General features: G+C 43.4%; 1 long non-coding RNA gene across 2 annotated transcripts; it reads right to left on the bottom strand.

The window, feature by feature from the left end:
* Positions 1 to 1,451: 1,451 nt before the first annotated feature.
* On the bottom strand, positions 1,452 to 8,759 carry A430010J10Rik. 2 transcript variants are annotated; one of them, XR_001785271.1, is made up of 3 exons: positions 8,260 to 8,759; positions 5,724 to 7,728; positions 1,452 to 2,716 (listed from the first exon to the last, which is right to left on the bottom strand). It is a non-coding gene; the product is annotated as an RIKEN cDNA A430010J10 gene (long non-coding RNA). The 2 variants fall into 2 exon arrangements; XR_001785270.1 differs by having other exon boundaries at positions 1,508 to 2,716; positions 5,724 to 5,837; positions 7,556 to 8,759.
* Positions 8,760 to 9,829: the final 1,070 nt, after the last annotated feature.

Raw genomic sequence — 9,829 nt, 5'->3', positions numbered from 1 at the left:
TGCATTTTTAGGACCTCTGCTCGCTCCGGTCAACCCTGATCGCCCAGGCCCAAAGATTTATTTATTACTATACATAAGTACACTCTAGCTGACTTCAGAAGCACCAGAAGAGGGCATCAGATCTCATTATGGGTGGTTGTGAGCCACCATGTGGTTGCTGGGATTTGAACTCAGGATCTTTGGAAGAGCAGTCAGGACCTTTGGAAAGCAGTCAGTGCTCTTACCCACTGAGCCATTTCGCCAGCCCCTCAGTGAACTTCTATATAGTTAGAACAGCCATTCTGAAGCCATGGATGGAGCTTCACACTGGATTTTACACTTACACTATTGAATTCTGTGCACTCTTTCCTTTAAAAATGAAACAAAACAAAAATAAAGGCTTATACACTACGCCTGGATGCTTCTTAGAAACTATTACCGATTAGGTGAGCATAGCCATCCTGTGCTGGAGACATACACCTTTTGTCATTCTTGGAGTCTAGTTTGAAGAGAGATCAAGAACTGCTGGCTTGACCCTTGGAAAGGACAAGGAAAACAGCTGAGACCTCTTAGGTTTGTGCATCTCTGCAGGAAATTTGGATCGTCCAAGCAGGGAACATTCCAGGGTTCTTGGCAAAAGGCTTTTTCAGGACTAGTATGGAGAATGAAGACATTCCTCAGCCTCTCCTCCTCAGCCTTAAGAACAAAGAGTGCCTTTGGTGACACTCTGCCTGCTTCTCAGATCACTTCCTCTTCTTCCATCCCCTTCCACAGTGAATCATGTTACCAGGAGCACTGGGTTCCCAGGCTGAAAACCTGCATGTGCTTGCCTTTCTCTTTCCTCTCTTCTGTGTGCCTTCCCCAGCCTCTCAGGTCACTCAGATCATTCACAAAGTCTGGCTGAGTCTTCCCAAATGCTGGCTTGAGGTTCTTCTCAACTACTGATGACTGTTCAGCATCCTTTTCACCTTGACATTGGCAATGATTTATAACTCCACCAGACCGCCAGAACTTTTGACACTAAATAAAAAGGGAAAGTTGTGAAGCAAAGGCAGGAGGATTTCACCTTGGGGAGTTAATGCAAATAGGGAAAAAAAGTTGCCCCTGTAGGGTTGAGCAGGAACTGTGTAAAATGTTTACACAGACCGCTCCTTCATCAAGATGGCCTGAAACAAAGCATGTTGAAGCTTTCTTTTCCCCCATCCTTCTCCTTTTCCTCAGGAATCCTATGCTCAGGTAACTTCCTGCTTCATACACCAGCCCAAAAGACCTTTGCTCAGTGACTGGAGGAGGTTCCTTTTTTTTTTTTTTTTTTTTTTTTTTTTTTTATTTTCAAGACAGGGTTTCGTTGTGCTGCCCTGGCTGTCCTGGAACTCATTCTGTAGACCAGGCTGGCCTCGAACTCAGAAATCCACCTGCCTCTGCCTCCCAAGTGCTGGGTTTAAAAGCGTGCGCCACCACTGCCCGGAAAGTTTCCTCTTGAAAAGATCTTTTTAAAAATTATTTTCTATTTAAGAAATAAGAAAACAGGCTTGGAGAGGTTGGGTAACTTGCCAAATGTCACAAGTAAGTGATAAAGCGTTAATGCTATCACAGGTAATCTGACTTTTCAGGCCTCATGTTTTGTCAATCATACTAAAGTGGGAAGGACTAACAAGGCCCTTGCATAGTGGCAAACCCTGCTGCAGTAGGAGAGCCAGAGAAACACGGTGCTTAAGTTAATTAGGCATCATAGATATTCTGAAGCCCGGAGGAAGAACTGGTCAGCTGCGTTCATGACCTCTGCACATCTCGGTCTGGCTTTCAGCATAGTCTTCAATAACTAGGTGTAAATATTTCCATACAAACATTGAAAAATACTACATAATTGGGAAATGACCCAGTGGAAGGACCATTTCTACCAACTCTGCTCTGAACCTAAAATTGTTCCTTTAAGCTGCTACTAAAATGGTGCACAGTCTCTGGGTGGGAGGATTGGACCTTGAGCCCCTAGTGACAAGGATCTTTCTCCTTCTGAGGGGCTAGTAGAAAATCTCAGGCCACAGAAACAGTTGCCACAGAACATTCTGTGAGCTCTTCTCTCTGTTGGAAAGCAGCGGTCTGTCTCGCGGGTCTTGGCCATCATTTCCATAGGATCAGTGTGCATGTGGCTGATTCTGAAGCTCCTCTTCTCTCTTTCTTCTGTCCTTCCTCTCTCCTCCCATGTCCATCGTGTCATTATGGTTTTAATCTGAAATGTCCCCCATGGGCTCATGGTTAGAGCACTCAGATTCCAGCTTATGGTACAATTTTGAAGGCCATGGATCCTTTTCACTGGGGCCTTTGGAGGTTATACTCACTGCTGGCTCAGCCTGTGGTACTTTGTCAAGCCGAAGTGGGAAGCCTCTATCACATACTCCTGCTACAAGACTTCTTATCTATGGTGGACTAACACCTCTTTGAAAACCATGAGTCAAAACAAAACCTCCCCCTTTGAGGTTGTTTCCGTCAGATATTTTGTAAGACAATAAAAAATAAAAAGTAACTAATGCACATGTATTAAGCATTCACAGTACTGGAAGCACAATATGCACAATATAAAGTGAACTTGCTCCTTTGCAGACTTAGAGTTCCCATCAGGTGGGAAGAATAGGGACATCAGAGCGCAAGTGTGCCAATCGTGGTTCCAGCTCCAGGATGATAGCAGTAGCTGTGTGATCTGGATGAGTCAGTCAGCTGTCTTCTCTGTAACTTTCCCCTACATGTGCAGGATAAGGAAACACTAGAATTTACCTCATGGGGTTGTTGTACCATGACAGGAATATATAGCATTCATGTAGAATGGTGCCTGGCCCATGAAACACTAGAGGGAGTCATGGGTTGAGTGTCCCTTGTCTGAAATGTTTAAGTCCAGGAGTGTTTCAGATTTCATTCTTTTTAAATTTAGAAATCTTACTATATTTGTGTGTGTACACATATACTTCATACACATTCAAATAAAATATATATACAAATTTAAATTATATATATAGATACACACACACACACACATATATATATATACATATATGCACTATGTGGTGATGGGATGGAACAAAAACTGAAAATACCTTTTATTTATGCCTCATGTATACCTTATACAACACCTTGAATGTACTTGCATTGCATTGAGACTGTCACATAGGGTCAGATGTGAAATTTCCACTAATTGCATCCTGTTGGGATTTCAGACATTTCTGACTTTAGGCTCTCGGATTGTGGGTCTAATCTGCACTGTTACTTGCACAGAGTGGCTTCAGTCCTGGAAGCTGTGTTCTGTCACTTATATCCCCAAGGTAAATTGCCCTGTGTGTTAGGTAGCTAGGCCCAGCATAGCCCTCTCAGCTAGTGAAGTGAGCATCCCTGACTACAGTGGTTTGGTTTTACATGGAAACAGTCATTTCTGTCACTTTTCTTTGCCTGAAGTGACTTCTTTTTTTTTTCCAAAAAGGGGGTAATTCAGGATCTAAATCCCATAAGGCTGAGTGCTAGGCTGGCAGCGAGCCAGGGAAAGCAGGTGTAGCAGTGAACCAGGGAGCACGGGTGTAGCAGTGAGCCAGGGAGAGTAGGTGTAGCAGTGAGCCAGGGAGAGTGGGTGTAGCAGTGAGCCAGGGAGAGTGGGTGTAGCAGTGAGCCAGGGAGAGTGGGTGTAGCAGTGAGCCAGGGAGAGCGGGTGTAGCAGTGTTCAGGTTTCCAGTTCCCACCTCAGATCTCCACTGAGCTTTGTCAACTTTAGAACCCAATGTGATGTGTACAAGTATGTGCATGAGTGTCTACTAACGCACATGCATGCATATGTGCATGTGCCTACATGTGTACAGTATGTACATGCAAATATGTATGCATACACATATACATGTAAATACATGACTGTATGAATACACATGTGTGTTTGAAGGTATGGGTATGAGTGCAGTTATATAAGCAAGTGGATGTACACACACACACATATATGTATGTATATATGTGCTGTTGTGGGCATGTGCATGCACATATGTGAAGATATGCATGACTGTGTGTTAATTTGCTTTGGTGGGTGCACGTGTGTGTATGCCTGTGTGCATGTGTGTGTGTACATGTGTGGGGGGGAAGTATGTATGTTCACAAGTGTTTACTAATGAATTCAAGTGTGGTCATGTGTGTATATGCACGAGTAGGTATGTTTTGTTTACACATGTTCATATGTGTCTGTGCGTCTGTTTGTAAGTATACCAAGCACACACTTGTGTGGTCATGTGCATGTATGTCTGTGAATATGCATTTTATGCAAGTATTGTTTTGTATGTATATGTGGATGGTGCTTGAGGTGTCCTGGGGTAGAGTAGAAAAGGACCTTGGATCAGTACTATCCATGAGTACGCAGATGCCTAAACTTATTGTTCGACTGGTATTTCAATGTCTATTTGTCAGGCCCTTTCTTTTAAATATGCTGCTAGGAATAATTATTCCTCTCTTGAGGACTTTCAATTGTAAAGTTGAGCTATTGCATGTGTGTTTGGCGTAGGTCAACAAAGTGGCCCTGTCTGGTTCTGCTGCCTAAGCAACGCCGCCTGTATGGTCATTTAATTAAAGCTCTCCCAACGCCACTGAGAGCTGCACTGTACTGCTTGATGTTGCTTTCATATTCATAGTAACAGAGGACTCAGAGTCGGCACGCCACGAACATGTGGGCAAAAAGATTATGCAGGTCCTGCTGACTCCAGGCTCTGATACAAGTGTTTCCACAGACAGTGGGTGCTGCAAGGTGATGTTGAGAGTCACGCTGTTACTCAGGGATAAGTAGGGCTCAAGTGCCTTACCCAATCAAACCTGGAACAGAATGTTACTGAGTAAGCAGGACAGGCCAGTGCACGTTCTGATTCCAGAGGCACCACTTACTGTGTGTCTCAGATAAGCGTCTTAGCTCCTCTGTGCATCTCTCTTCCTGTTTGTTTTTTGAGAAGGAACTTCATGTAGCCTATGTATCCTTGAATTCCCGATCTGACTTCTATCTCCCAAGTGCTGGGATTACAGGCACTTGTAAAACTCCTGCCTTTGTGTTTGAAAATGCCCTCAATCTCTTACCTTTAAACCCAATGCAGAGAGCACCGACTCTGCATCCTTAACTCCCACAGCAGTGACATTTAATTCAGCTCAAACAACTTGGCCATAAACCCAGTCCTAAGTGGACAGTAAGTTTCTCTATTCTCTTTGTTTTACTTAATGTGATTTTTTTTTTTTTAGTTTTTTTTATTCCACTTTATTTCTTTGTATTTCTCCAAAACAGTGATATCTCTCTCTGTCTCTCTCCCTCCCTCTTCCCCCTTAATGTGATTTTTTTTTTTTTTGAAGATAGTGGTTATAGACTATAGCTCCAGATCCTACTAGAAAAGATACTCAACTAACCCCCTGCTCTGCAGGAACTCCTGGCCGTGCCCAAGATGGCTCTGTTTCCCTTTGAACACTGTGCAAAATACAGACAGCAAGGGTGAACTTGAAGATCCAATTATCAAAAAAAAAAAAAAAAAAAAAAAAAATCATGTTCCGACTTGGCCTTGCCATCTCACTAGGGCAGAGTGTTCATTTTTAAAATAATGATAAAATTAAACAACAACAAACAAACAAATAAACAAAAAAACCAACAAAATGCAACATACAATAGAGCCCACTTTGGAACCAGAAGGATGAATGTGGGAATTTGCTAGGAAAACAAGAAGGGACCCAGTCAGGACTAAGTAATGGATTACCTCTGTGAGAGTCTCATCTCCAGCTTCTTTGTCCACTCATTTATTATCTCAGCAAACACAAGCAGGCCTTATCCTGGTCTGGGGAGTGTGACTCGTGTCCAAGAAGTGCACATTCTAGTGAGCAGACATATCTGTGAGAAAGTTGTGCACAGGGCGCATGTTTTCTCCTGGGTCCTAGCTTCTTACCAGCGTCCAGATATTGTCTGAGCTTAAGGCACAGAATGAGAAATCCCCTGGCTAAAGGCATTTCCTTCCCACTTTCATTTTAAGATTCCACTCTTAAAGAAATCTACTGGAAGACTGGGTGCGGTGGTGTACAACTATAACCCTAACACTCAGAAAGCTGATGCAGGAGGATTAGAATTCTGGGCTAGACTCAGCTACCTAGAGAGACCCCCTCTATACCCCCAACCCCAAAGAAAGTGAGCTATTATTGATGAGCATACTACTTATTTTTTTCTTGTTACTTACAGGAGGGAGGGCTTATAACTTGGCTCACAGCCAGGAAGACATGGTGGCAGGAGCCTGAGGCAGCTGGCTCACCATGTCTGGATTCAGGAAGCAGAGAGTACGGGAACTTGGCTCAGTTACTCCTTTTTACTCAGTCTAGGGTCCCAGTCCCTGGAATGGTGCTGCCCACGTGTAGGGTGAGTCCTTTCACACCTAATGCCTGATCTCCAAACTTATTGTAAATCTTCTCATGTTGACAGTTAAGACCAACCATCACAATGAGCAAGGGGGAAAAAAAAAGAAAGTTGTGAACCAGAAAAACCTGCCCACTCCCTTTTCTGTAAAAGCTGGGGATACTCCCATGACATTACCTGAGACTCCTGTGTGGCACTTGAAAACCTGAAGGTTTTACTTTTACTTTTTTCTATTATCTTGTATCGCCTTGTGATGTATTTTCAATGCCCTGTTCCTTATCTGCCTTAGCAAATTCAAGCACTGTTGTCTGCACCCATGTTGGAGAGGAGATTATTGTCTCCCTTTTTGAAATAAAACTATAAGAAAAGACCATCTTTGCTGGGCTTTGCGCTCATAAATAGGTCAGCTAACTAGGAGAATCGTAAAGCCCTTCTCTTTTAAGTGGACTTCAGTTACCTTTGCAGGCAGTTGGGTCAGGAGGGAGGCCAGCTGCTGTAACAGTGTTTCCAGCACCATGCTCCCCCAACACGGGGCTTTGTGGGAGTCTATGGGCTTTCTCCAATACCATTTAGCATGACCCTACTGTGACCCTGCAGAGGCCAGGTTAGTGTTGCCACTCTTATGCTACAGATAAAGGGGAAATATTCTGGGAAGTAAAATGACAAGCTCAAGTGGCAGAAGTTAGTTTCCAACAGGGTCTAATGGCACGGACATGCTAATTACTTAACAATGGCAGAAGATGAGACAATGGTTCTTGCTAATCCACATATGACATAGCATGAACATTGGGGTAGGGGAAGGGAGAAGAGTCTAATTCTCTCTTTCCTCCTTTCTTTTCTGTTCTCTTTCCCTCTCTTCCTCCTTCCTTCTAGTCCATTTGAAAAAGAGACGAGAAGGGAAGAAGAATTTATCAGATTAATAAGCAGATAATCACAAATTAGCAGTCAAGTGTTATGGAAGTTGAAATGATGCCGCAGATTTGAAGCAGTGTGTCAGAAACATAATAACCAAGGCTGATCTATAGACAAATGTTTAAAAACAAAACAAAACAAAATCAAGACGTTTCTTAAATTACAAGTTAGGACGGGGGATAAAGTGTAGCGGTTGTCTACTATACACAAAGCCCTAGATTTCATCAGCCCCAACAGCCCCGCCCACACCGACACAGAGATCAGACAATTGCTCACATTTATTGCCGGCAGAGACGATTTAGACATTTGCCACATGGGGGCGCTTGATACCATCAGGTCATGAAGGAGAGCTTCCTGCTAGACCAAGTTGCTGAATGGCTCCTCCTCACCCTATTCACTCTATGTCACAACAAGGGCTCAGAGGAATACACAGCTCCACCCCGGAAGACCTAAAAGTACAGCAAACAACGTAGTGAACCCCTTGTGTCAGCTGTCCAGCTTCAACAAGCACCAGCCGCACTGGGTCACCTTTCCTCTTAATGTCTCACTGCTATATTCCCTCTTCTCATTATTGCAGTTAATCTCAGACGTAGACACATGAAGGTCAATGTTTTGGTATGTTTATGACAGTTTGAGAGAAAAAAAAAATGATTACTAGTCAGTCCCGCCACTGTTAAGACGCCCGACTGAATGGGGTGGATAAGCAAGAACATTTTGTAAAGGACTATGATTTCATGCATTGTTATTCTGCCCTCCAAGAAGATACGAATATCGTTATTTAGTTCAAAGGTGAGCGTTGGGGAAGAGTATCTGTGCCGAAGATGGGCTGGGGACTCAGCATCACGTCACACCAAGGATGTGTTTTCCGTGTTCTAGTAGAGTGCTTTCTGCTACCTATACCTAACAGCACTCTGCCATGGCTGGAAGCTACCAAGACCTTCCAATGTCTGCCCTTTTCTTCCTGTGTCCCATGTACTCACCCAATTTCCCAGGCACTAGGTTAATCCCTTCAGATTACTCCCTTCTCAGATGGAGGAAGAGTTTCCATACTCAGGATTCCTGGGGAGAATTAAGCTCCTTATTTAAAAGGTTGTTTTCTCCCATTGCAAGCCATTAGAAAATGTTATCCAGCAACCTTGACGAACTTGTAAATCAACTGATAATAGGTGGGTTGTTGTGACAGTGTACATCATAGTCCTGGCATCCAGGAAGCAATGGCAGAAGGATCTCAAGTTTGAGGTCAGCCTATACAGTGACCTAAATAGCGAGACTTGTTTTGTTTTGTGTGTGGAGGGATGGCTCAGTGGTTAGGGGCACTTGCTGCTTTTACAGAGACCTGAGTTGAATTCCCAGCATCTGTGTGGGGCAGCTCATAACTTCTAGTAACTCCAGCTCTAGGGAATCTAACACCTTCTACCCTCTGCAGCCAACAACACACATGTAGCACATGTAAATAAGAAATATCTTTACGTGTATATACATATATATATATGTGCATATATATATATATATGGTATATGTATATGGTATATGTATGTATATATAGTGGTTGGGATAAGTTTTTGTTTAAAAACTAGGCAATTGTATTTAAATGTGTTCTTAAGTAGATGACTTTGAGTTTGTCTGTGACAATAAGGGATTAAATGAATCCTTGGTGACTTGGGGGAAATGGTTTAACATTATGAGAGAAGGAAATTGGCCAGCCATGAAAACTTAAAAGCATGATAGACTTCAAGGACTGGCCTTATATCAGTCTTCTGGTGAGAAGGACACTTGGCCAGCAGACCTGAATGATGAAGTCCTTTGGCAAGGCAATCCCTGTAACGGTTGAGAACTCCATTGACAACTAAGCTGGGGAACACATTTCATTTAACACTTGTTCACCAAGTCTCCTTTGAATAATTTGGCTTTGTAGGAATGGACTTTTCAACAGGGCGAGAACACGTTGGTCTGGCCAGTATGAACTTTTAGCAGTGTCGAAGCTGATTCTCTCACCACAAACAAATCAGCTGGCTTTCGGGTCATACCTTGGCTTCTGTGTTCCCTTGCCCTGGAGGAGATATTGGTCTCTCTTAGAGGATTCGCTTTCTCCCTGACAGCTTTTGTCCAGTCTGTCATCCAATGAACACACAACCTGTGCTCTTGGTTTGTCTGGTTGCCTGAGGGACGAGTTTTAGGCAGAGAAAACCAACAGAGACATATCTACTCTTGAGAATGAGAACAGAATGCAGAGGTCCTGAGATCTCAGAGAGATTTAGTCTCTGGACACGATGCTCCTAGGCCACTGCACAGGAAACTGAAGATCTCCATGCCTTAAAGGAAGAGTTGGGATTCTTGTACTCCCACCAACGCGCCCCCCCCCCTCAAACCAGTTGGTTCAATTTGGCTAGCGAGCTATCTTATTCTCACTGACAGGAGACCAGGCAGTTCTCAGAAGAACTGTGTCATGTTACCTCCTTCTGTTACATCTTTTAGTGGCTCTTACCTACAGTATCAAGTTCCCTTAACAGAAAAACTGAAAAGCTGATTGCTTCTCCAGCTCAAACATTA

This window comes from Mus musculus, chromosome 6 (assembly GCF_000001635.26).
Source record: "Mus musculus strain C57BL/6J chromosome 6, GRCm38.p6 C57BL/6J".
Classification (NCBI taxonomy): Eukaryota; Metazoa; Chordata; class Mammalia; order Rodentia; family Muridae; genus Mus; species Mus musculus.
This window is presented reverse-complemented; position numbering and strand designations above follow the sequence as displayed.